Here is a 24,437-nt window from a genome sequence, read left to right on the forward strand (position 1 = left end):
CGCCCCGCGTCCCTGCCTGTGTCCTCCGGCGCGGCACGAGGCAGAGCGAAGGCTGGCAGCTAGCAGCTCCTGGAAGAAGTTATAAAACCTGAACAGTTGTCCATTTACTGCAAACAGTGCACCAGCATGTCTTAACCTTTAGGTTAGCTGGGAACAGCAGAGACCTGTCCTTCCGGTTTCATCGAAGTGCGCAGCAACCTTTTAGCAGCAGAGGGGCTGCGGCAACTCTTCCAGAGCGGGTGTCTGACGCCGCGTGTTGATTTGGGGGGAAGGGGGCACCCGCTGTGAGTTCAGCTTCTGCTGCTTTATAGCACAGAATTAAAACTTCCTGGCAGAATAATGAAGGGTTCAATCTTGGCCCTCTCCGCTGCCATGCTCACAGCTTGAGTGCGTGTCCCCAGGCGTTGCTCTCCTCCCAGGACGTCCCCGTGCCGGGTGGGTGCTCTGTGGGCTGTGGGGCAGGGTTGTGGGGCAGGCTCGGCAGGGGAGCAGCACCTTAGTCCTGACCACTGAGCTTTCTGCTCCTGCTGTCTCCTGGTGAAAGCTGTATTAAACACTCACTGAAGTCATCAGCAAAAAATACCCCTCCTTTAAAGGAGACAGGCTTTTTAATGCCGGTGGTTTAGCATTTTGCTTGAAAAACCTGAAAGGAAGTGATTTTGTGAAAGCTCGTGGCCGCTGTGTTATGATGGCAGTGCTTGGTGGGCTCCAGGCTTGTCGACATGGGGCTCCTCTGTGTGATAGACGGTCAGCGTGTCCTGTGCTGAGAGCAAACCGTTAACTCAGGTTTAAGCTAAACGCGAGAGTGGGTAACGTTTGCTATTCCTGCGCTATTTTCTTAGACAAACAATTAAGCTAAGATCCATTAATTTTATGGTCTTGGGAAGATGTGAAACCTTTCCTAAAGGAACTGCTTTTGTCCTGAATAACCATGGACCTTTCTGGGCAATGGTTAATGCCGGGCAGGTCGGGGGACTGGGAGCAGGGGGAGCACTGAGTGCTTTTAGTGCCAGTCTCCCAGCCGTAAAACATCAAGGCAACCTGCCAGCACTGCAGGAGTATGGGGTAATGTGATTAATGTTCGTGAAGTGCCGAGAAGTGTCTGCGGTGAACGCTCTGGTCCCATTACACCACTGAATTCTGTTATTTTTTTGCCGGCAGCGGGGTGTCTCTGACAGCCTGAGCCCTGGTTCCCGATGCCAGCAAGAGTGCTGGGATGCCCGCCGCGCAATCCGGGGGGATCGGAACGGAGCGAGGAGCTTTATTTGGCTGGAGACAGCTTTTAGGTCTTGGGTTTCATTTTGTTGTTGTTATTGTTGTTTTTCAAATTCTCTTCCAATCCATCTGCTCTCCTGACATCCTTTTTATGTTGTTCAGAAGACCGGGAAGCAGTTGCATTGTGAGTGCGGTCAGGTCAAACTCCTCACTTTTATCTTTTCTCTCTTGTAGGTGATGGGTATTTGGGGAATAAAACGCTAAGAGCAGGGTTTAACAGGCCTTTGTTTGCTATTGTCCAGCTGTGTTTGAGACAGCAACAGAGATGGGGAACAATAAACAGTGAAAGGAAGTAGAGATTTTAAACAGAACTGTTTCTTTTCTTCCTCTTCCAGTGTTCCTGGAATCTGACACATTTTGCTTTTTAGTCCCAACGATGTTAGTAAAAATAACAAGGCAAGGTGCATTCAGGACAGCTCAGAGCAGGTGTGATTTTGGCTGTTGCTTAATTTTTTTTATGCATATATCTCCATCTGTGTGTATGCGTGTTTATGGGGGGTGTCTGTATGTTCTGAAGGTGCTGAAAAAGAAGTAATTATGTTTAGTGACCAGCCCTCCTCATGTCGATGTATTTACCACATAATCCCCTGTGGTTCCTTGGGCCACAGTGGATTAGCCTCGGCTTTGGGAGCACCATGCTGGAAAGGGCTTCAGCGCTAAGTTTCTTGCCATCTTAGGCAGCCTCATCGTGCAGCCTTTCTAAAACTCCTGGGGTACTTGCGCTGGAAGGTGTTGGCTTTTCTTACCCTCTCTAGTACTGTTGAGAGCTTGTTTGACACCTTGCTGCTGTGATGGGTAGAAACTCACCAAATTTATCACCTAAATTTGTTCATGGCTGGTTTATACCCACTTTGTTCGCCTGCAGCTCTGTGGGAAGCCGGACGCCTTCCTGTCTGAGGCTTCTTTGAAAATCTTATCTCCAAGTCATGCAACAAACGCCAAAGTCTTCACTTTTTTTCTGCTTCGCACTAGTTAAACCTGTTTTCAGACCCTGATGTGAAAGGTTTGCATGTTCATTTCATGTTGTTTGTAAGGATGTCTGCAAGAAGACTTCACTGTCTCGGGTCGCCATTTTGAATTTCTTCCTCCTAGTTTCTATCATTTGGTGTTTCATATTTTTGGGGGCTGTTTTCTCAGTCCCGGCTCCGGCCCCTTTCTTTTCCCTGTGGCAGGGTGACTAATTTACGCTGTTGATCAGAAAATGAAGGAACCTGGCAGTTGGCCCGTTTTGTTACATGGGCCAGCTTTTAGTCTCTTACATATGGCACGCTGAGGTAAATCTTTCCCACGTAAACCTTTCTCGACGTGAGCTTTAGTCTCCTGTGTCGCTCTGCTCGTGAGCATCCCCAGGCGCGAGGCAGCCGGGGGAGGCCAGGGATCGCAGCCGCCGGTTCTTGCACCGTTTGCCTCCATCTCGCCTCAAAAAGCCCAGGGCTCCTGTGTAAGAAAAGAAAATTTCCATGCTGTTTCTGTCTCAGATTGTAAATACCAAGTAAGTAATATTGTGCTATCCCTTTCTTTCATCTTTTTTTCAAATGTAATCTCCAAGCGATTTGCCTGTTGGATGACTGCAGGCTCGTGGGAGGCGGTGTTCGTGACCGGGGTGGCGGCGGGCTGTGCCGGCACCGAGCCTCGCCGGCTGTGCCGTTCGGCAGGGCCCTGCTTTGGCCGCACTGCGCTCTTGGGTACCAGGCGCCTGGGACGAGCTCTCGGGAGGTGCAGGTGAGGCCAGGCTCGGAGGCGGCTGTGTTTGTCCTTCTCGCCGGCCTCTCTGGGCTTCATACCCCTCTCCTTGTGGGACCTTCTCTGAATCTCCCTTTGAAAATCTCCACCTACTTCAGAAACACTGGGTTTAATAGCTGCACTGTTCTTAATTTTTAAACCCCGGGAGTAGCTCTCCGGTAGGAATAGAAACTGAAAAACAAAGCAATCAAAGGAAAGCTGTCCTACTCTCTGGGCTTGTTTGGTTAGCGGCTTCCCGGGGGGATGCTGAATCTAGTTCTTTAAACCGATGCCTCTCCACGGTGTGAAAGGCTGGAAAGTTGCAGCCCGCAGCATCTCTCAAGCTCATCTGTGGCTCGTAATGTATATCAAATGGAGATATCCGTTCTGCTGAAGAGCATATAACAAAAATAATCTAACCTATTCCACCCAAATAAATAAGTCTGAAAATAAATCTCTCGTCAAACTGTCTTTATAAATATCTTTTAAATTGAGTATGAGTGACAAGATGTGGTTGAGTCACTGGAAGAGCATCTCTGATAGTGTTGGAGAAGCCTTTTCCGAGATATTTTATACCCCGCTTGTCGTTGCAGCCGTACGTGCCCTAGCTGCCTGTTTTGCCCTTCACTGGCTGCAGGTTTTAAAACGACAGTTGGTAGATTGAAGAGGGAGATATTTCTGGATGCTGCTTGGTGCTTCCTTGATTGGGCCTGAATAGCCGGCAAGGGAAAAACGCCTCCCTGCCAGCGAGGGGAAGGGGAGCCGGCGCCGCTGGCCGGGGCACCGACCCGCAGCGGACACGGGAACCGGCAACGCCGGCTGCGCACCGCTCGCCCCGGAGCGGGGCGTCTGTCTGTGCTTATTAGATTTTCAAATGTTATTTAGCTTGATTGCAGCTCTTTTACAAAAGGAGTTAAGACGTGGATATAAAAGATAATAGAACTATAAATTGCAAGACAGGTTCTTACGAAATCAGTAAATTATTCATTTAACAGTTCTGTGCGTGCTAATTTCACGTTGCTATGGTATCTCAAAATGGAGGAGGGAGGTCAGTCTGCAAAACACGGGGCTTGCACAAAACGCGCAGATCGTTGTGGAAGACAGATAACGCATTGCACACAACCTTCAGCTGAATGATAAATTGCCTCTTTATCTAGCGTTGTCCAGGGAGATCCAAGGCAGACAACTGAAAGAGATGTTTCACACTGGCTAGCGTTTTTTGGAATTAGACCAAAAATCACACATTTCAGTCTTGAAATCTGTTTAAGCATGCATTGTCTTAGTGGCATCTCTTCTCGGTCTGTCTCTGGAGATAGACAAATCACAACAGTCTGAAAGCTAACTTTTGGGGCTGCTTTCATGCTAATGCGTTACTGCGCTCTGCTATTTCTGGTGGCCAGAGAAAGCTACTTGTGGAAAATGGATTTTCTTCCAGCTTACTGTTTTCAAGAAGGGGCCGTTGTTTTCTCTTGGGTTTGGGGGTGTTTTGGAATAATTTATTAATTATAGACAGAAAAAACGCTGCATTCCTGCTAATCCGTAGCTGTTTGCTTGTATTGCTTTCTTGCCCTCGCTGCCTCCGGCAGCGCGGTGGCATCGGCGTGCGGGTTCGGGGCGTGGGATGGAGGCTCACGTGTGGGGTACACGTTTTAGCCTTTGAAGCACATTAGACCTGCAGTCAAAGCAGCAGGACCGGTGGTGGGGGTTTGCAGGGTGGTAATAGGAAGGGATCTTTTCTAATGTCGATTGTACCTTTTGTTTTGGGTTTGACAGCTCTTCTGGAGGCAGTTGCCACAGGAAGGTGCTGCTGTGGTTAGGGGTAGCTCTTCTGTCTGCCGGCTTTGCGCAGAGCCGCAAGGGCCTGTTCTCGGGGCTCTCTCTTCAACTCTTGTGTCGTTGGACGCTTGGATCCTCACTCCCAGGGCACGTCCCAGGCGCTCGGGCAGCCGAGCAGCCCGGGAGGGGGCCGGCATCCGGCGTGGGTGGGTGGGAAGGGCAGGTACAAAACCGGTCTGCAGTGTTCGCGAGGGCGAAGTAAAAAACTTTACAACGTGACTGAGTCTCAGTTTCATTGTAAAACCAGTGTTTTTGGAAAGTGTGAGTCTTTTGAGCTATCCTGGGTACAGCAGGCAGGCCAGACAAGTTTCATAGTACTTAACAAAAATACTGAGCATCTCCTAGACAAGTGGGACGTAGGACAGAGCGAATCCACCAGGCTCATAAAATCCAGGTATATTCAGTCACTCCAGACTGGCGTCTCCCCTCTCCCACTTCCTCCGCGCACCGTACGAATTCCCGGCCGTCTCCAAGCGCTCTGAAGCAGATCTGGGAGACTTCGGTACAAATGACCAGAAGCCTGTAAGGCAGCATCACCCAGAGGGAAACAGTAACTGTTCCACGACAGTGGTATCTTTTCCACTGTGCTTGGTTAATTGAGCCCACTGTGAATGTTTGGGAGCATGGGTAGCTATTTTTTTTTTTTCCCTGAGACACCAAACGTGGAGAATATCTCTGCGTATGGGGAAGTATTTGTGGTCTTCTGCACTGAATAGTCTTAAGTCTTCCTGCTGGCACACGTGCTAACTGCTGCTGCACTTCAGGTAAGAAGATAATGATCACATCATTAAGACACTACTAAAGCTGGCATTACTTGTTAGGTCAACATATCGATCTTGACATTACGCTGCAAGATTTTTTTTTAGATAACGCCTGTCCATCCTGCCTCTTGCTCGAGGAGGAGGAAAGAAGAGGGAGAGAGGAAATGCAAAACTAAAAGCACCTTGACGCAGATCTTTCCCCCAAAATAAAAGCACTTTGCTCCTTAAAAGATCCGTTCCGCTCCAAAGGCCTCCCACCTCGTTGCCGCTGATTGGATTAATGGCAGATTTCCTTTAAGTCGATGGAAATCCCGAGGGAGTTGCTGGGCTCGTGGGCGGATAATTTGGTCAATCTAAAAAAAGACTCTCCTTTAGCCTTTTGTGCTTGGGTGCACGGTGCCTTCCCGGGGACAGCTGCGCCGCGGCCGCTCCAGCCCGCGGCTCCGGGGAGGCTGCGCTGAGCCGCCCGGGGGTTTGGCCCCTGTCCCCCTTGCAGCCCCTGCGCTGCTGCCCGGCCACGGCCCCGCAGGTGTGAATTAGGGCTCAGAGCTCCCGCGGTTTGATGGTATCGGTCAGTTGGCATTTGTGCAGCGGTGCCGGTTTGTGGCCGGGCCGGTCCCCTTTCAGCTGAAGCCCTGCGAGCCCCGGCGTGCTCTGGGGTCCTGCCGGACACGAGGCATCCCCCGCGGAGGTTGGGCTTCGCGGCTGGCGCGTGCCGCAGCCAGGCAGGGTCTGTGCTTGCCACGGGCACCGACAGCACCTGCGGGTTCTGGCCAGCCACACGTAAATGGTCTCTCAGGTAGCTCCCTCAGTAACTGGTCTGTCACTGTGAGCTTTCCTTGGAAGCTTGGTGCACGTTTGTGTTGTACCTATATTCTGAGTGTATTGGAAATACTCTTTCTATCTTGCTGCAAAAAAAAACACCTCTCGCTTTTTAATGAATTTCTGCTTGTCTTGTTATCTCTTCGGTATTGAAGCTGTCCAGGTCAGTTTTTCTCATTTCACTGGGCTCTTTTTATAGCATGCTACTTCAAGGCATTTTGTAAAAACAGGAGTAATTTTACTTTATATATCTATGTGTGTTTTATATCACTAAAGCTTTATTTGCTATTTTAATCTGAGCTTACTGACTGCACTCTTAAGGACTTTCAAATCAAAAGTGATAGTTCAAAAATGCATGAGTCTTTTTAGTCTCTGACTTCCAGAGAAGCAGTGCTTAGACCAGTGCTGAGCTAGCTTTGTATGCCTCTAAATATATTTCATTAAGAATAGTCCATATGGTGTGTCAAGGAGAAGGGGAATGCAGAGCAGAACCTGTGTCTGCCAAAGAAAACTGTTTTGATCTAATGTTCAGCATAGTACAACTTTGGGGGGGAAAAAAAATAAACATTGTCAGATGGGTGCTGCCAAATTTCATGATTTATCAGGGATCCCAGGCTGTTCAGTCATTTTTTAAAATTTTTTTTTCTTTAGGAATACTCTGGTTTCTGGAGTCTTGTGATTTACACAAGACTGTTCATTTTCATTTTTAAAACGTGTTGTAGAAAACAACCTCAAAATAGAGAACCAAGAGGCTCTAATGTCAGGAGGCAAATAAAATCCTCGACTGTATTATAGTTAAAATCTGGTGGCTTTTTAAGTGCATCTCCTGACGTGGAGGTGGTGGCTTGTGGAACACCAGAGCCCGTGTGAAACAGGAACTGAGAGAAAGGTAACTTCTCAGGGGTATTGGGTGTATTTTTTTATTTTGATAATTCCCAAGGTAAATCCATCTGACTTGTTCTCCCCTTCTCTGAGCTGCACTGCTTTTGCATGCTCCTTCTGATTTCCCAGTAAAAGCAGTTAATAAGCTGTGCGGGTGCTGGTGGCCGGGACGCGTGGGGACGTCTGTGCACGTCGGCGTGCGCCGGCGTTCCCCCGAGGGTCCAGTGGAAGTACAGGAGGGGAGTTGGTGTTTTTCTCTGTCACTTTTGGCCAAACAAAACCAAGCTGCTGCATCTCTGCAGCCCTTGGCGTCTGTGTTGGTGCTCTGGACTGGTCAAAGTTCGCTGTTGTCCTCAAAGAGCCTCGGTCCCCTCTCTGTGCTGCCCGCCGGTCTTCAGTGCTCCTTTCGTTTAACGTGGGACAAATGAAAGTGGCAATGTTTGAGGAATGAGCCGTTTTCCCTTCCGCACCCAGCCCTGCCTGAGCCCCAGCCCTGGCTGACCCTTCCCCGCTCAGTGCTGGTGGATGCCGTGTCTTCAGGAGTAAACGCAGAATTTCCTCACAGTTTCCTTTAGTCTCATTTGAACTCATCTTTGTTTTTTTTAACGTACCCGGTGAAGTTTTCCAAGTTTTTCTAAGGTTAATTCACACCAATAAGCAGAACCTCCTGTCACTAAAATGTACAGCATTTTATACCTTTTGGGCTTACCAGGAAACGTTTGGAAGATGCCACGTAATTAGAGCCTGGGGAGCTGAAGGAGCTGTTTTTGAATTTCTGACACTCGAGACAGATGTGGGTTTGATCCTCACGATCTCCCTGGGGGCCCAATGTGTAGATCTGGAAAGTCTGCAAATCCCGTCTGGAGCGAGAGGAGGTCAGTGGCAAACGGGCGGTGGGAGAGTGCGGGCGAGGGAGCTGCTGCCTCTTCGCTCAGGAGAGCTCTCGGAGAGCTGGTGGCTGAAAGGCACGATCAGAGTCGTTCAGTAATTTTAAACCCTGACAGTCCTGGTTTAATTTGACCTTTGGAGTGACGAAAAGAAGCTTGACTCTAAAACAAACTGCTGTGCCTACAGCCGGGGAGCGCCGGCACCGAACCTGAAAAGATGGAGCCGTTAGTAACGACTCTATGGGTTGGTCCCCGAAATCCGCTTTTTTGCAATGATTTGCTGGAGAGACAGTCGATTCGGCGTAACTTAGAAACGAGTAGGAAATAACGTTTCACGGGTTTCAGTGATGCAGAGTTGGGAGAAGCTGGAAGGGCTGTATGCTGACGGACGGCAGCTTCGGTTACTGTAACGCGGCATTTTGCAGAGCTCCGCGTGCGGAGAAATGTAAGATCTCACACAGGTTGTCGATCAGCTTAATGCAAAACACGGGGTCTGGTTTTATGACATTACAGAATAACCCTTTACAGTAGTTAAGTGTTATAAATCGGTGACAAGTAAATATCATAAAATATATTATTTCCGTTACCCGTGTTCTCCTGGCACTACGGTGCTGGGAGGGCCCTGGGGGGTCTCGGTGAGCGTACAGGAAGGAAAGCCGTCACGTTTCCTTCAGTTTTGGTAGCGTTTTGGTTAATCATTATAGAAGTTTCTCCAGAGAGTCTCCGAGCTCTCGCGAGCCGGGGCTGGAGGAAGGGAGTGACAAGGCGAGGTGTTGCTGCGTGTTACAGAAAAGGCCAGAGAAACGGGCACCGCCGGGAGGAGGAACCCGCGTCCCGCACAAGGGCTGCGCGCGGCGCCGGTTTGCTTCTGGCCCCCGCTTGTCTTCTGACCCGGAACGCGTCACGGCTCTCGCTTTCCTCCTCCCTCCTCTTTATTGCTCCTGTCCGTTGTTTTTCTTGTTGGGTTAGCTTTGAGTTTGCTGTATTGAAGCAAATTTTACAGGAGTAAAATGGGGAGGATTGCAGTAGAAAATGAGCAGAGTATGAGGATAAGGAGGAGCTGGAAGGGCCCATGCCCGCAGCTGAACGGCAGGTTAAAACCCGGCCGCTTTACCCCGCCGTGGTAAAGTTTAGTTGCGAGGTCAGCACTGTGGCCTGCCTTACGCACGGGGTGTAAATCTCGTTTCTCAAGGCACTTAAAACTGGGTTAGCAAAAGCACGAGCAAAACACAGGGGAGAACACCCTTGCCTCAGCCTCGTGGGGGTGGGACAGATCCTTCCGCTTTTTCTTAAGAACATTTCCCAGCTCGCAGCCAGCGCTTGAAACGGCACTGTTACAAATTTGTGAATCTTTTCATTGCTTGTTTGCAGGTTCTTCTTTTTTTTTTTCCTTCTTTTTTCATTTGCCTATTTTAAGCATTGGCAACAAAATGAATGCTCTGCTGAGTACAGTCCTTTATCATGTAATGTTTTCAGCACTGAAGAATTAAATGTGTACAATTTCCATAATGCTGATTATCCCTGTTTAAGCGCTATTTTAGAGGGTATTAATTTCCGTTGCAGTAACAGCCGCGGCACTTAGCACCCCCGGCCCAGTCTTCCCTCTGTGCCTGAGACCGGGGTTTGGCGCGAGCCCGGATTTGGCCTGAATCGCCGCTTTTGGCCCCGCTGCTCGGGATGGAAACGCGCTCCTGCGCCGCAGCCAGCCAGGCACGGGCAGGCCGCGGGGCTGCGGCTCGGCTGAAGAGGGCTGCCTCTGTCGCTTGCGGTATCTTCTGGGTTTGGTACGCGGGAACACAAAGCACAATTAGAATACAGTGATATATCCTCGTAGTTATTAAAGCTTGGATTAACATGACATAAAGTTTTGTCTGGGGAGCCTTTTGCTATGGCTCAGGGAGCATTTTTGTGTGACAGTAATAGGCTACAGTTAATATACTTGAATGATACCAGAATCTGTGTAATAAGACAGAACAAAGGGGGTTTATTTGAAGCTGAATTACAAAGGTGGAATTATCATTGTGAACAATCCACTGAGATCGCAGCTTAATTATTGCATCTTGCGTTATTTCGGCATAATAAAGTGTAGTCGATGAAGCAAAGTTTAAAAAAAATACATATACACACCTCAGAAGGACATCTTGCCCGTCATGCGGGATTGATGTGGACTGTCACCTTACTCTTAATACCAAAATCCTCTCTTTGCCCGTTTTTGCGGCTTGTTTGATTTACCGAGCCCTTTTGCCATGATTCGAGAGTCTCTTGTAACGTTTCTAGGAGAGATTCATCACTGGGACATAATCCATTCAAATAGCTTTTGGGCAAGAAATAAAAAGCGTTTGAAGCCAAGGGGTTTCAAAGACGACGTTAAAAGGCCGCGGTTGGGCCCTGTCGGGGAGGAGAAGGGAGGGCTGCCCTCTTCTCCGGGGCTTAGGGGCGGGGAAGAGCGAAGAGCCGGGAGCTCCCACTTGAATCCCATTTTCCCGGCCGCTTGCAAATGCGCGTCGTTGCGGTCAGCCGTCCTTTGCAAAGAGAGAAATCGGACCGAAGCGCGGAACGCGGCGTGTTTGGCGTTGCACCCACGTGCAGGCGCAGCGCAGCAGGCAGGGCGCCCCGCTTTGCGCCTAGAGGAGGTTTGGGTCGAGGCGTCTGGGTTACTTTCCCGGTTTGCCCCGGTCGGTGTGACGGGTTGAGGCAGCTCCACCCGACGGCGCCCGGTCTCCCCGCACTCGGGAGAGGTGCAGGGCCTGCGGAGCGCCTCGATGTCCCCTGGGAAGAGATGCCACCGAAGTGCGCCTTACCGTAACCTTTATATCCGGTTGTGGTGAGCGAGGGTGGTGTCTGTGGCCGGACGCTGCTTTAATGGCTGGAATTGTCTCTCCCTAGTGGCGCGGTGCTCCTGCTCGGCTCGTGCCTGCCTCTGCCCGGCCCCGGCCCTGCCCGCCGCGGCGGCTTAGTGGCACCTCTGCTCGGTGGCTTTTTGGCCTTTTCCACGTGTAGGGCATTATTCAACCACCTGGCATTTGTACTGGAAGTTAACCCTCTGCCTGTGCCTTGAACCCCCATTACATGGCTGTTAAGGGTGGAGGAGTCTCCTTTTTTTAACTTTCATTTATGAACGGCAGAAAATTATTTCTTTTTTACAGAAAACATTTTCATGATTTAAGTAGCTGCGGGAGGTTGAATGGCTTCACAGAATCACAGAGTCATTAGGGTTGGAAAAGACCTTCAAGATCATCAAGTCTAACCATTAACACCACCATGTCCCCTAAACCATGTCCCGAAGCGCCATGTCAATGTGGTTCTAAACAACAACAACAAAAACACAACAGAAAACATCGGGGTTTTTTCTGCAATGGGCTTTAAAGGAGTAGTAACGTAGTTCCAGAAATCTGGGTACGGTGATTATCCCTGTAATCCCTGTGCTGTCCAGGGGTAATTAGAAATTGCAGCTGAACCTTGGTTTCAAATGACTGGGCTGAGGCTCTGTCAAACTGATGAGAGCTCGCGTTGTTGACACGTGTAAAACTCAATTTACCCGCCAATAACCATCGTTTGTGGGCATTAAATCTCTCTCCAAACAATACGACACCGGGGCACAGCGGGACGCGCTCACATTCGAGGGGCTCGGAGAGGGGCCGAGGTGTGAGAGGAGCTGTGCCGAGCTGCAGCCAGTGCTGCTAATTGCTTTCTTTTTAATATTGTATTCAGCCTTAATAGCCCGTTCTCCAGGCAGATTGCCTTTCCCAGCATTTATTACAGCAGGAGCTGTTTAGGAGCCTGACCGGAGAGTGGGAAGGGGTAGAGCTGAGGGGAATAAAATCAAGGTGGTACTTTAAAAATCCATCCCGGCGGCCCAAACCAACGCTCCTATCTGAGCACCCTGATTGAGCTCAAATTAAAGGGGGCCAGGCTGCAGCGAGCGTCCCCAGGTCTGGAGCGATCAAAGCGGTGTGCCGTGGCCGTGCTGCTCGTCTTGGGAGCCGCCTGGGACAGCGAGCAGGCGCCAAGCTTACCGGTAACGCTGCCTTTCTGCGGTGAACAGACTTAACAGACACGTTCCCGCAAGTGGCTTTGGGCTTCTGCCTTCTCCTCAAGACTTGCTGGCGTATTTTGAAAGAGGTGAAGGAAGAGTCCAAACCCACGAACAGCAGAAACGGGAGCTAGTGCTTCGTTTGTGTCGTTTCTCCTCTCTCGAAGGTGAGCGACATGCGAGTGCTGCAGGGACGTGAGCGGGGCTGTAAGCCCGGGGGAGTCGGTGCTCCCTGCTCTGGCTCTTCCAGGGCCGGGGCAGAGCTCTTGTCCTTTCAAGCAGATTGTGAAAACAAATCCAGGGACTCGTCTTCTCCTGTTCTTACCGCTAATTTGTGACGATGGGAAAATCACTGTTGCTTTCTGCGCGTTAGTGCTGTGAGCCGCTGGAGCAGGCAGCGTGTCAGTGTGTGTGCGAGGAGCGGAGGGGCTCTGCTCCAAGGTACAGCCTAAATAAAAAAAGTCAAAAATCATCAGTGTAATGAGTCTGGTCTGAGTACAGTTCTCTTGAACGCCCACCTTGTCAGCGGCCTGCGCAGGAGTCGAGGACTTGGGAGCGAGCTGCGCTGGCAGAGTTCTGCCTGCTGCCAGGCCCGGGGGTGGAGAGCAGGCTTGGACCGCCGAGCCGGCAATTCGGCACCGTTCTTGAGCGCAGCGATGTGCAACACTTGTTACAGCAAGGGTCCAGGTTGCCCGTGTTTTTTCCATAAATTAAAAAATCCATAAATGTAGAGATAGAAGCTATCTTTGATGTGGGGTTGAAGGACAAGAGAGGAGAGAGTTCTGCTTCGAAGAAATAGCCCTGGGAAAATATTTGATATGCAAGTCAGTATGTGAAAAGGACAATAAAAGGAAAAAAAGGATCTAGCAGGAAATAAAATGAAACTTTTTTTTCATTACAGTCAAGGGAAACTTAGATGAGTTTTTCTTTGCTAATAAACTACACTGTTTCATTTTGCAGCTGAGCCTTTTGCTGAAGCTGACTGGCAATCGTTCATGCCTTTTTTTTTTTTTTTTTTTAAACTCTGGGCAATAAAAAAGCCCTTCATGCATCAGGAAACATAGTAATGCAATACTTGTCTTATCTTCACACTTATTCAGCAGGTATTTACAAAAGGACAGCAGGAAGCTCTTTAAACTTGATCCTGTTCCTTTGCTCAGGATGTCTCTTAATCAGACCTGTGTACCTGTGTCGGGCCTGTACTGCAAAGGCATCCGTAAAAAGACTCTCGTGAGCAGAGTTTTTCGCAGTAGCTCTGTAGCAGGCAAGGCTCCGAGCTCCTTTTCCCTCTGTGGCTGAAGGGCTCCGAAGGAAAACCCGCAGGCCGTCAGGGCGCGTGCAGCGGGCACGGCAGAACGGTGCTTCGGTGCTGGTGCCGGTCGTCTCGGATGGGGTGGCGGAGAGGTGTGGGACCGGCCTACCTGTCTCTAGGCTTTGTCACTGGCTGAGCAGATTCCTTGAAAGGAGAATGTGTAAATGCCACCATCGCCTGCAGAAACCACGTGGTGGAAGGACTTAACTGGGCTTAACCGCGTGCTTGAAATCGAGGCACACTTACTAGTAGCTTCCATTTACTAGGGCTTGTTCCTGAAACGGTCGGTGTGTGATTCGGAGCGCGATGCGTTGTACTTCGGTGTTCAGGGTCATGGTTTCTGATGCTCTTTCTGGCACGTGGCTTTTAATGGTCTCTCCGCATCTCGTTATTCGGCGCGTGTGTTTGTAGCAAACAGACCGGCTGCTCGCGCCAGCGTGCTGCGTGAGTAGGGGAAGTGCCGGGTTTGGAAAGAAGAGCCTTTCCCCGGGATCCAGCACGCTTCACCCCAGGACCTGCAAGAGCTCCACAAACATTTGAAGCTCCTTCTCCGCTGAGAGGGGCTGTAGCCTTGTTTGTCCTGGGCGTTGCTGGGTCCAGCTCCCACGTGGAGCCTGGATGAGGCTGGACCCTGCCCAAAGCCCGGCGGCTGGTGGGGGAGCTGGAGGCGGCAGCCGCTGCTGGGGCTGTGGAGCCTGCTCCCTCGCTAGCGTAAGCTCGGCGTCGCAAGCGGCAGCGGCCAGCAGCCGAAATGGCTGGCGTCGCGTGCGGAAGGTCGGACTCGAGCTCCCAGGCTTCAGGGGAAGCAGGCGAAGGCTTCTGTCCGGGAGAATTTGCTGCACAGTTTGCTGGTGGCCCAAAACAGTCCCTTGCATAATTTTGATGGGTTGTCACTGTGCACTTTAACATCCTTGTTTTCAGGAAACGCACTAATTCGGACATCCTCTGCCTACCTGCGTGGGGCTTCGTGGCCGGGTGGTGGATGGGTGGTGGGGCAGCTGGGGGCTTGAGCGGGAGCGCGGCACCCTCGGAGAGGTCCGGGTCCAAGCCAGCCTGGCCTTCAGCTGGCTCCACAGCTGTAAAACCTGAGTTCCTTGAACGGAAAATGCCTTGTGCAAAGCAAACTGAGATCGGCAGAGTTTGAACTGATGCTGTAATGACATGAAATGGCGATGTCCCCCTTGCTGCAGCCCGGAAAGGAGGACAGATGTTTAAATTGGTTGGCTTTTTAGGTAGTGGTATTGATCAGTATAGCTAAAGCCCATCAGGAGAGAAAGGGGGATGCGCGTCAGCTGCGCGCGGGTGCACACGCGTGTTCACGGGAGCTGCCTCTCCTTTGGCTGGAATTGTCACAGTCTCATGGTTTCCAAAATCGGCGCCGGCCAGGCCTAACGGGCAGCACCTCTTAAGTATTGTTTGGAAAAGAAAACAGATTGCAACTTTGGAGTGCTAATATGCAAACGAGCACTGTGACGGGGGGAAGAATTATTCCTGCTGACGGCAGCTAATGTTGCGTGAAAGCAAAACCACAAACTGCCTTGCACCTGGCTTGCTGAAATGCCGAAGGAGCAACGTTCCTCCAGCGCTGCCGCTGCGCTGCCCGCATGGAGGGGAACAGCCCTTTCCCTGCCCTGCGGCACCTTTCGGGGCGATTCGCTGCATGCGGGGGCTCGGCCGGAGCGCGCCGGGTGGAGTGAAGGAGCGGAGCTGAACTTCAGTGTTGTCGGCTCTTGCGGTTCTGCCACAACTCTTGTGATATTTGACATATTCAAGTTTCAGGTTGAGTGATGGGGTTACGTGGAGCTCTCAGCGTTTGCTTTCAAGAGAACAAAAGTTCTCCTACGTTTCAGCAGGAGAAGCTTAAACATGTAAACTCTAATGGCTCCAGTGTGAGTGCCAAAAGGAACATTTTAAAATGACTCTGTGTGCATTGAAAAGTACAGTTTGTGTGTGTTTGTCTTAGGTTTTTGTCTGGTGATAACTTCTTCAGGCAGTTAGTGAGGGCACAGGGCTGGAGCAGGACGGATGGAGCTCGGGTTCTTCATACGTTTGTGGATCTTGCAAGAAAACTCTTCTCAAGAGTTACTCAGTTGTTGGGGAAATTTGTAGAAAATAATGCATGATATGTGCATATGCATGTGCACGTGTGCAGGGAGACCTGACATCTTGAATAAATATGTAGATAAGGGTGCGTGTGGGAGATAGATCTCCTGATGCCGGCAGGGAGCTGAAGGCGAAGGTTTACGGGATCATGGTTGGCTCTGGGGCCGCATACAGGTCACTTAAAATGCCTGTAGCTTAATTTCCCTTCTAGTTCCACCTTCTTCCTTGTCTATTAGATGGGCAAAACACAAAGATGTCTTGAGGCAGTGTGAATTAAATGTTTGTAAGAGAGTTTGGAGGCTCTCCAGCAGATGTTTTGAACTAGATTCTGTTCTTGCCTCTCTGGTGAAGGGCGGCAGCGGGAGCGCCGTGATTTAACACTGGCTTCAGATTGAACGAGATCAGAATATGCTCCTTCTCTTGCTTTTTAACACATACTGAAGTGTTTTTAGCTGTTGACATATATTTTAAAGTTATCAATCGCTCCCTGTCTCACACTGTAGCACGGACTAACTTTGATCACAGCAGAAATTTCTGTGGCACCGATTTCTGGCAGAAATGTGGGTTGGAGTTTTATTACGGCAGTGATGGAGCCGCTGCTCTGAGTCATGAATCCATTTTGTTAACCAAATGCTACAGCTTCATGTAAACATGTGTATCGTGTGGCGTTAGATCAGTCTGCTTCCAGAAACAAGTATGGGTGTCTGCTTTCTGTCCTTCGTTACGTTAGCTTCCGCTTTTTTTAAAGAAAGCGTCTTGTCTGGGACGGGGGATGCGATAGCGTGTGCGGCAGCAGACGTGGAACGCTGCCGGGGGAAGAGGGGAGCAGCTCTGCGCGGGAGACGTGCCCCCAGGCACGTGGAGTCCTCCCACTGCTGTCCCCCACGTCCCAGCCCTCGGCAGCAGCGCCCCGGGGGTGCCCCAGGCCGCAGGGCTGGCTGCAACAGCCGCTTGGGTTGCCCTCACCTCAAGTCCCATCGTGGGCAAAAACCCACCGGTGCCAGTCTGGTTTTAGTGGGTGCGGCACATCCACTGGGCCAAACGCGGGCGATGGCCTCTGTGGGTGCAGGGCAGCCATTCTCGGTGGTGCCGGCCGCCACGGGACCTGCTTGGCTGCAGGTGATTTAACGCTGCAGCAGAGCTGGGTTTGTCTCCCTGCCCAGCGGCGGAGGTGGCGGTGTGTCCGTGCCTCACTGGGGTGTCCTGAGGATAATTAACGTAGAAACGCCGCGGTGCTCGGATACTGCTGTTTGTGGCCAGGTCAGCGTGCGTGGTTACGCTGGTGGATACCAAAAGATACGCTGGTGGATACCAAAACACGGTGTGTTACGTGGCAGCTCTGGCTGTACTCACGCGGCATTTGTCGTTTCTGTCGCCACCCGGAGATCTTTCAGGCACGTAGGAGGTCCTGAATGTGGCACGCTCGGACCTGCAGCTGTCCCCAGAGACCAGCGAGGCTGTGAGCGTTCGGGCACTGGGTAGTGCCACGTCTCTGCCCGTTCTCAGTAGGCGACGCTGCTCTTCTGTGGTGAAATTTTAAGTTTGTTGCTGCAAATCTCCATCGATGCAGGGCTGTAAGTAGCACAGCATCTAGCAAGGTGTTCTTAGCCCGTTTTTTTGGGATCTGTGTGTGTTGCTCAGTGACCACGTGGAGCGGAGGCTCAGGTTCTTGCTGCGGGGTGGTCGTGCGTACCCTCTGTACCCTTTTCCGTCGGGATCAGAGCGCTGAACTGCAGCTGGATGTTTATTAGCTGCAGCGCTGCTGGCCTGGGAGAAGGGCCGGAGGGTCGGGGACGTCTCGCTGGCTCCCGCAGCTCTCCGAGACGCGATCTCTGTGTCGGCTCCTCTGACGCTCCTACTCCGTTTCAGAAATGCAGTGCTGGAACCTATTTCCCGTCAAGCTAAAGGAGACCCAGGGGACAGCTGCCTGTGCGCTGGCGGGCATAAATTGTTCTGGGCAATTAGACCTGGCTACAGGACTTGATTGCGGAGATCGGACCCAGCCCAAGGCTTGCTTTGCTCCGGCGGAGGCGGGCTGTGCTGCCTCCGCAAAAGCCCAGCAAACGTAGACGTGCCCTGTGGCCGAGGAGAGCGGAGCTCTGCGGTGCTCTTGCTTGGCTCTCCGTGTCACTGTTGCCTTCAGCTGGAGTCCCCTTGTGAAAGGCCTCCCAGCGTTACAGGTAACGGGGGGATGAGGGCCACCTCCTCGGGAGAGAGGAGCTGCCGGTGCCCGGGTGAATGACGAGTTGTTAACGCCGCCTTCTAGAGCGGTTTGTTCTGCATCCCTTTTTCTTGCAGGGAGCCCTGTGCCTCTCTCTGGTGGTGGTCCTGGCTGCATAGCCTGCACCTCCAAAGGTACATTGTGCCTTTTGGAGAAATGTCCCTGGGAGTTTATACGGCGCTGGGTGGAGGTCCTTACCAGCCCCATTGCCCCATCTTACTGGCACTGACCTTGCTTCTTTTCCTTCCTGCTTTCACTGCCTTCCCTGCTGCTGGTCCTGTAGTGGCACAGCAGCCCGAAGAAAGAACTGTCTTTATGTTTCTGAGTTGCTTGTTTGTTAGTTGGAGGTTTTTGTGGGATTGTTTTTTGGTTGGTGGTTTTTTTGTCTTCCCAGTCAGTGGTGTTAGCTAACGGATGCTGGAAATGTGATGGGGACAAGGGAAGTTCTCAGCCAAGTCAGCAGGTCAAAGGAAAACTCCTAGAGTCCTCATATGGTTTATAACTTGATGTGAGCGTGGCAAAGAGCCTTGCTTTCATCAATGCTTCATATTATTAATGCCAGAGAAGGAATTGAGGAGGAATCGCCTATGGAGTCATCTTTAATTTGTCCTGCTGTGGAAAGCTGTTTTTTCTGGAGAGCATTAGTCATTTTTACATCCCCCTTGGTAGAGTAAGCATTGAGTAACGTGTTGGTGTTTTGCAGGAGCATTTTGAAGTCCAAGAGTAGCCACTGTGCTTTTTGGCAAGCATTTGGGATGCTCTTTGCCATGTCACGGCTGGTGAGCGAGCCCTGAGATTAACGTGATTGAATGACTGTTTTAATTTCAGCCCTGATGGAGCAAAATTAGTTACAATGATATGTGTGTGTTGAATAAAATTGTAGTTTTATTAGCTATAATTGCTGAAGAAGACTTTTAAAGACTTGACTGCTGGGGGGAAAAATTGCTAGCACTGGAATTTGTTCTTGCACAGTATGGCATTGATGATTATCGTGGCGCATAATATGTCAGTCCTCGGTTGGTAAGTCGTTGCTGCGAACCGCTGGGAAGCGCTCAGCGAGAGACCTCCCCGTGCGTCTCCAGCCTCCCGGGGAGCGCTGCACAAATTCCGCCTGATCCGCAGAGGATATGAACTCCCACCGCGCAGCCGGGAGCCGGGGCTACCGAGTGAAGCTGTAGTGGTTCGTGCTTTCAGCCCTGAGGTCTCTGGTTTGCTCCCTGGTGCGTTGGCCAAGACAGCACCCACCACGGTGAAGGCAGGAGTGTGGTGGTGTGGTGGAACGGGGACCAGTCACGCTCTGCGTCCGGAGCCTGTGGTCCAGTGTGGTCATCTGTGCTGGGACACGGTGCTGGAAGCACCACTGGCTGGCGTGGGGAGGGACCCAGCCTCGCAGCGAAGGCGCCTGGGCGATGAGCGAGGGTGCCGCGGGTGCCTGCGGACAGGGGAAGGAGCCATGCGGGGAGGAATGGGGCGTGCTGGACAGAAAGAGGGGAAAAGGTTAAAGTTTTTGTTTCTTTGTTTAATTCCATTGTAACCAAACCCGGAGGCCTGGTGTGGGGGAACAGTTTTTTCTAACTGTCTGGCATGCGATAGGCATTTGTCTTAATTTACGTGGGGGGAGGTTGTAAATCTGCAGGAGCACGTTGCTCGTGCATAGATTTCACATGCACATTTAAAGTAATAGCACCTGACAGTTTACTAGCAGCTAAGAGGTTTTTCTGCTTCAGAAAGCAAAATATTGGAGGAGTTGTGCAGTGTGTATAAATAATTTGAGGAATTAGACCAGAATATCCAGCACACTTTTCTTGGGAGAGCAGAAGCAGCAATAGACCTGTAAAGCGCACGAGTCGGAGATCGGAGCGGGTGGAAACACAACCCAGCTGTGTGTAGCTGAATGTCATCCTTCTGTAATTTCTTTTCTCCCAGGACCCAGTCTGAATTGCCACAGCGTTCGATTACAGTGCGTTGTTTCATTTGTCTGCCCCAATTCTTCTTTACCTTGAAGGGATGGAGAATGCAGCACCGAATTTGCTCAGGAGTGTTGGAAACAAATAGCCCTTCTGTCCCCGGGGGACGCGTGGAGGGAACGCAGGGACACCTCGACCTGCTCTGGACTTGTCAGAAACTCGGGTTTTGGATCAGGAAAAACTTTCCTGGGCTGGATGAGGAGGAGTGTGAGGCATAAAGACTGCTGTGTGTCCGTTCTGTATAGTTACGGTAGTTTCCCTGTGGAGGTTTTCCTCAATGAATAAACTTGATTCAAATGGAAGAAAAAAAAGAGCTTGGAGACATGAAATAGTGGCTGTTGTTACTCCTGCGCGCGTGCAGGAACCCTGTAAATGAACGCTGGCTTTACAAGCTGCGTGCATGTGGACCACCTCGTGGGTTTGCTGGTCCGTGCAGACATCACGCGGTTGTAGAAATACAAGATGAGGCGTGAAGTTTTCCAGAAAGCATCCTGGTTTGGTCGTCTCGGCTTTCGAGGCGGCACCGTGCTCCCGTTTCTGGAGCACTCTCCCACAGCAGCTTGCTGGACCGCCGCTGGTCTTCACAGAGGACTCAGCCTCTTCATTAAGGTGTGACAGGCGATGGGCTGGCGCCGGGTTTGATCATCTCCGCCTGCTCCGGACTGCCCCTGGAAAATCTTGGAGAGGAAAGTGGGAGAAATGAATGGGGAATATTGTGTGTTCTTGTGCCGGGCTAGATCAGTTGCATTAAATTTAGAGCCTTTTGCGAGTACAATTAATAGTCATTTTATTTAGGTCACCCTGGTTTTGTTGCTTTAAATGTATGCCTCCATTAAAGTGGAAGAAAATCAAATACATTTATCTCTCTGGAGCCTTTTGTGAACTGGTTGGGCATATTTTAAATAACCCTGGGAACTGTTAGGATTATTAAAGCCTTTGGCTCCTCCAGGTTTTTTTTCTTTCCTCCCATTCTCCTCTATTCCTCCTTCCAGGCAGTGATTAAAGAAGTGGTATAGCTCTTCCTTTTCTCAGAGCCCCAAGTGGGTTGGAAAAAAAAATAATTAAACAAACTAAAGCCCATTAGTTAGGCTTTATATAAGAAACTGGGTCTAAATTGGATGTATGTATGGGGTATGCTGGGACAGAGGGGAAGTCTGTTGGGCTTAAGTGTCCATTTGTAGCTGGTATTATCTGGCAAGTCTCTTTTTCTCTTTCTTTTTCTACTTGCCTTAAGTGCTAAGACCGTGTTTATTTTGTAATACGCTCTCATTTGATGCCAATCATTAGCTCAAATTAATCAGCTCCTCTAAGCCTCCGTATTGAGCCATGCTACACCTGAAAAGAGATAAATTTTTGGAGTGCCGCCTGCTTTCCGAGGGCAGCGGGTGGGACGCGGTGCTCTGCTTGGTGGCTCAGCGTCTCACACCTCTACTGGGGCAATTCGGCTCTTCGCTGGTGGGATGTTTTCGCTCTGCCCAGAGAATGTGCTTCTGTGGCTGGTGGCGGGGTTCGGCTGGCGCTGTGTGGTGGGCGACCAGTCCAGGGTGGACCCCAGCCAAGCCTTGGAGGTGGCAAGTGCATCTTCCACTCCTGTTTCTGCCCCCGGAGAAAACTTCCTTCTCTTTTCTAAGCAAGGTGCTCGTTGCATGTTTTGAGTTGAGACCTGGAAAACTTGCTGTTGAAGCATCTTTAAAATACTGGGCGAGCAAGGGAGCCTCACGTTGGAGGAGGGGGTTAACTTTGGGACAGTCACGGCTCCTGAATCTACTTGAGTTTCATCTGTGGGTTGTTTTTTTTCCTTCCCCTGAAATAGGGATCAATTTGCTTACTACAGGGTTTACTGCCGGTTACCTTGACTATGTCCCTTATTTCTCCTTGATGAAAACTTGAACAAGCCGCTTGTGTTTGATTCGCAGAGAACCGTGAGAAACGGCTGTGTGTGTGAGGCAGTGCGGTTTTCTCATTCTATTCAGCCCTTTGTATATTCAAATTCTTCTCGTTTCAGTTCTTGCTGTTCTGCCAGATTTCCATACCATTGATGGGTTTTCTGAATTAATAAGTTTCTTTCTCCCCCTCCCTCCCGTACCCTCGCCACCTTTTTGCAACTGGTGAAAAGTTTTTCTAAGCGCGCTGCCCTCTCCATATTGATTTTCTTCTCTCTCTTGTCTAACCAGCTCTTAGATGTTTTATTTTGCAAAGTGTTAATAGAATTTTCCTTTTGCCGTTGCACTTTATCTATTCAGGAGGTTTCAAGAAGTCTCATTGTGTCACTGGACTATGGAGGAAAGAGGCTATTCTTCTGTTACAATGGCTGCCCTAAAAAATAACGCAGGGTGGGGTAAACTCAGAAAGGGCAGCGACGGAGATAAAATGTTCTGACCTTAGGAAACAGAAAAGATAACCAATTAGACATTGTTGAAAGGGCACCAGCTGGCTTAAAGAACACCCCACTGATTATTTTTTCTTAAAGGCATGCTTGGTCCACCTCTGAAAGTCGGCTGCAGAGCCGCTTCGCGCCGTGCAGGTTTTCAGATTTCAGCCGGCGGGGCTGGCCCGTGCGTGGGCGGCTGCGCGCCCGGGTCTGCTCCAGAAGCAGGCGCTGCTGCTCGGAGCGATGAAGCGCCCGCCCCGGGGTGTCTGCGCTGCTCGGGGTCCCGGCCAGCGCGATGGCAACCTCCTGGATTCGCCCATGCAGGCTGCGTTTGTTACTGCTACTAAGGATTTATTTGCATTAAAAAGGTCTCTGCCAAGATCATCGTTCTAGCGAAACGGGGCCTTAGTACACATGACACACAACGGTGTTTGCCCAGAGGACGTGTCTCTGGGGGTGCGACAACGTGTCGCGTTGCACAGGTGGGAGAGGCGAACAAAACTGCAGAGCCCCAAGATGCCCAGGAGCTGCACCCAGAGCCCTCACCCCGCCAGTGCCGGGCCCCGTGCCGGGACCTGTCCCTCCTCTGTCACGGCAGCACCGTGCGGAGCAGGACGAGCCTGCGCAGGAGGTTCGAACTCGCGGTGCTGCTCCACAGCTGAGCCCAAGAGAGGGCTTGGCACCCCGCAGCGTGGGCGTCAGCCTGTGGGGGACTTCAGGCTGGGACGTGGCCATGCGAAAGTAAGGTTAAAGTCGTGTTGTGCCTCGTCTTGACTTCTCTTCTCCCCCTAACAGCAGTGCAAGCCCAGCCTTTTTAAAGTCCTCGGTGATGTCCTTGCAGGAGGAGGCGTCATTTTGAAGTGACAGCCCTTTCAGTGTGGGTCCAGCCAGGAGAGCCTGCGCACAGCAGCAGCCTCCAGCTCGGGGAGCAGAGGACCTCCCTGGACCGGTGCAGTCTGTGCTGTCGTGCGTCCGAGACCCCTCTGGGCTCTGGTACGAGTTTTGAGGCAGAAAGGTTACGCTGGAAGAGTTGCACGTTGAAACTTCTGCAACAGCGATTGGCATGGGGTCAAAAGGGTGGTCAGCACGCTGGCGTGGACCGATGCAGAGGAAGCCACGATGCTCTAGGAAACAGCATTAGGTGCAACGTGTAATTTTTGGTTCCAGTGAGGCCAGGACCTGTGAGAATGAAAAATAAAGATTGCTGCGCAAACATAACCCTGGAGCAGAGATAAGTGGTGGTGGTTGGGTGAAGGGCTGCTCTGTCCTTATCTGCCTCCTGGTATTGCTCATACTTGTGAGTTTTCTTCCTTGGAGTGAAAAAGGACAGCGGGACAAATGGCTCTGTGCTTAACGTGGCTCAGATTTTTCAGTGCATCAGCATCTTTGGGTCTTGTTCAAGATGGATATCAAGGAGGCATGCTGTTCTCCACTTCTCAGGCCGTTGCTAACACATTTCGCAAACCACTTTGAAACGGTTAAGAACAAATTAACCAGAGACAGGTTTTCAGATGAGTTTAGGCATTGTATAAGGTTTTGCTGCACTGTATTTTTTTACTAACTCCTGGAACATATTTCAGTCCCATAGTTAAGAGAGGTTCAAGCTGTGTTTTTACCACCGTCCCAAAATATGCCTCTGCCCAGCCAAGACCGAGGTTGTAATTCTGCACAGAAGTAGGCTGGATGTGTACTCCCCTGCATGAGAGGACTACAGTCAAACTATACTCCCCGAACCGTGGACTTTATCCAGGCGGGAGCTTTCAAATCCTGCTGTAATTCCAGGATCACGTTAAGGCAGCAGAAGCTGGCACAGCTGCCGAAAGTGGTCGCACCTTCCCGTGAGGTGCTGCTTCTCTGCCCTCTGCAGCAGCCTGTCCCTCGTGTCAACACAAGCATTCGCTTGGCCATGCCGGGGAACTCATCGGGCTTCAAACTAACCCGGGAGAGCAAGTGCGGTTCGTTTCAACCTGGGGCCATTCCCTGGTTTGATCTGCTGCACAAACCGGTTGGTAGAAGGGAAGAGGTCAGCACAAAGCAGGCACAGGCAGCCGAGGTGCAGGATAGACCCTTTGGTGGCACTGTGTAAGGTGAAGAGAGCGTGTAACTGCATTGTAAATCACTTTTCCTAAAATAAATGATTTATAGAAAGAATATAAGAACATGGAAGTATCATAAAAATTACTGGGGAGAAAAGCCCTAAAAAACCCCCAAACCCAAAGATACAAAAAAAACCCCCCACCTCCAC

General features: G+C 50.8%; 1 protein-coding gene across 2 annotated transcripts in view; it reads left to right on the forward strand.

Annotated features, from left to right (window-relative positions):
* Positions 1-24,437, forward strand: part of MSI2 (musashi RNA binding protein 2) — a gene marked incomplete at both ends in the record, with an annotated part of 252,321 nt that overhangs the window by 130,297 nt on the left and 97,587 nt on the right. The window lies entirely within an intron of this gene.

Source organism: Phaethon aethereus, assembly GCF_964289735.1.
Source record: "Phaethon aethereus genome assembly, chromosome: 19".
In the NCBI taxonomy this organism is placed as follows: domain Eukaryota; kingdom Metazoa; phylum Chordata; class Aves; order Phaethontiformes; family Phaethontidae; genus Phaethon; species Phaethon aethereus.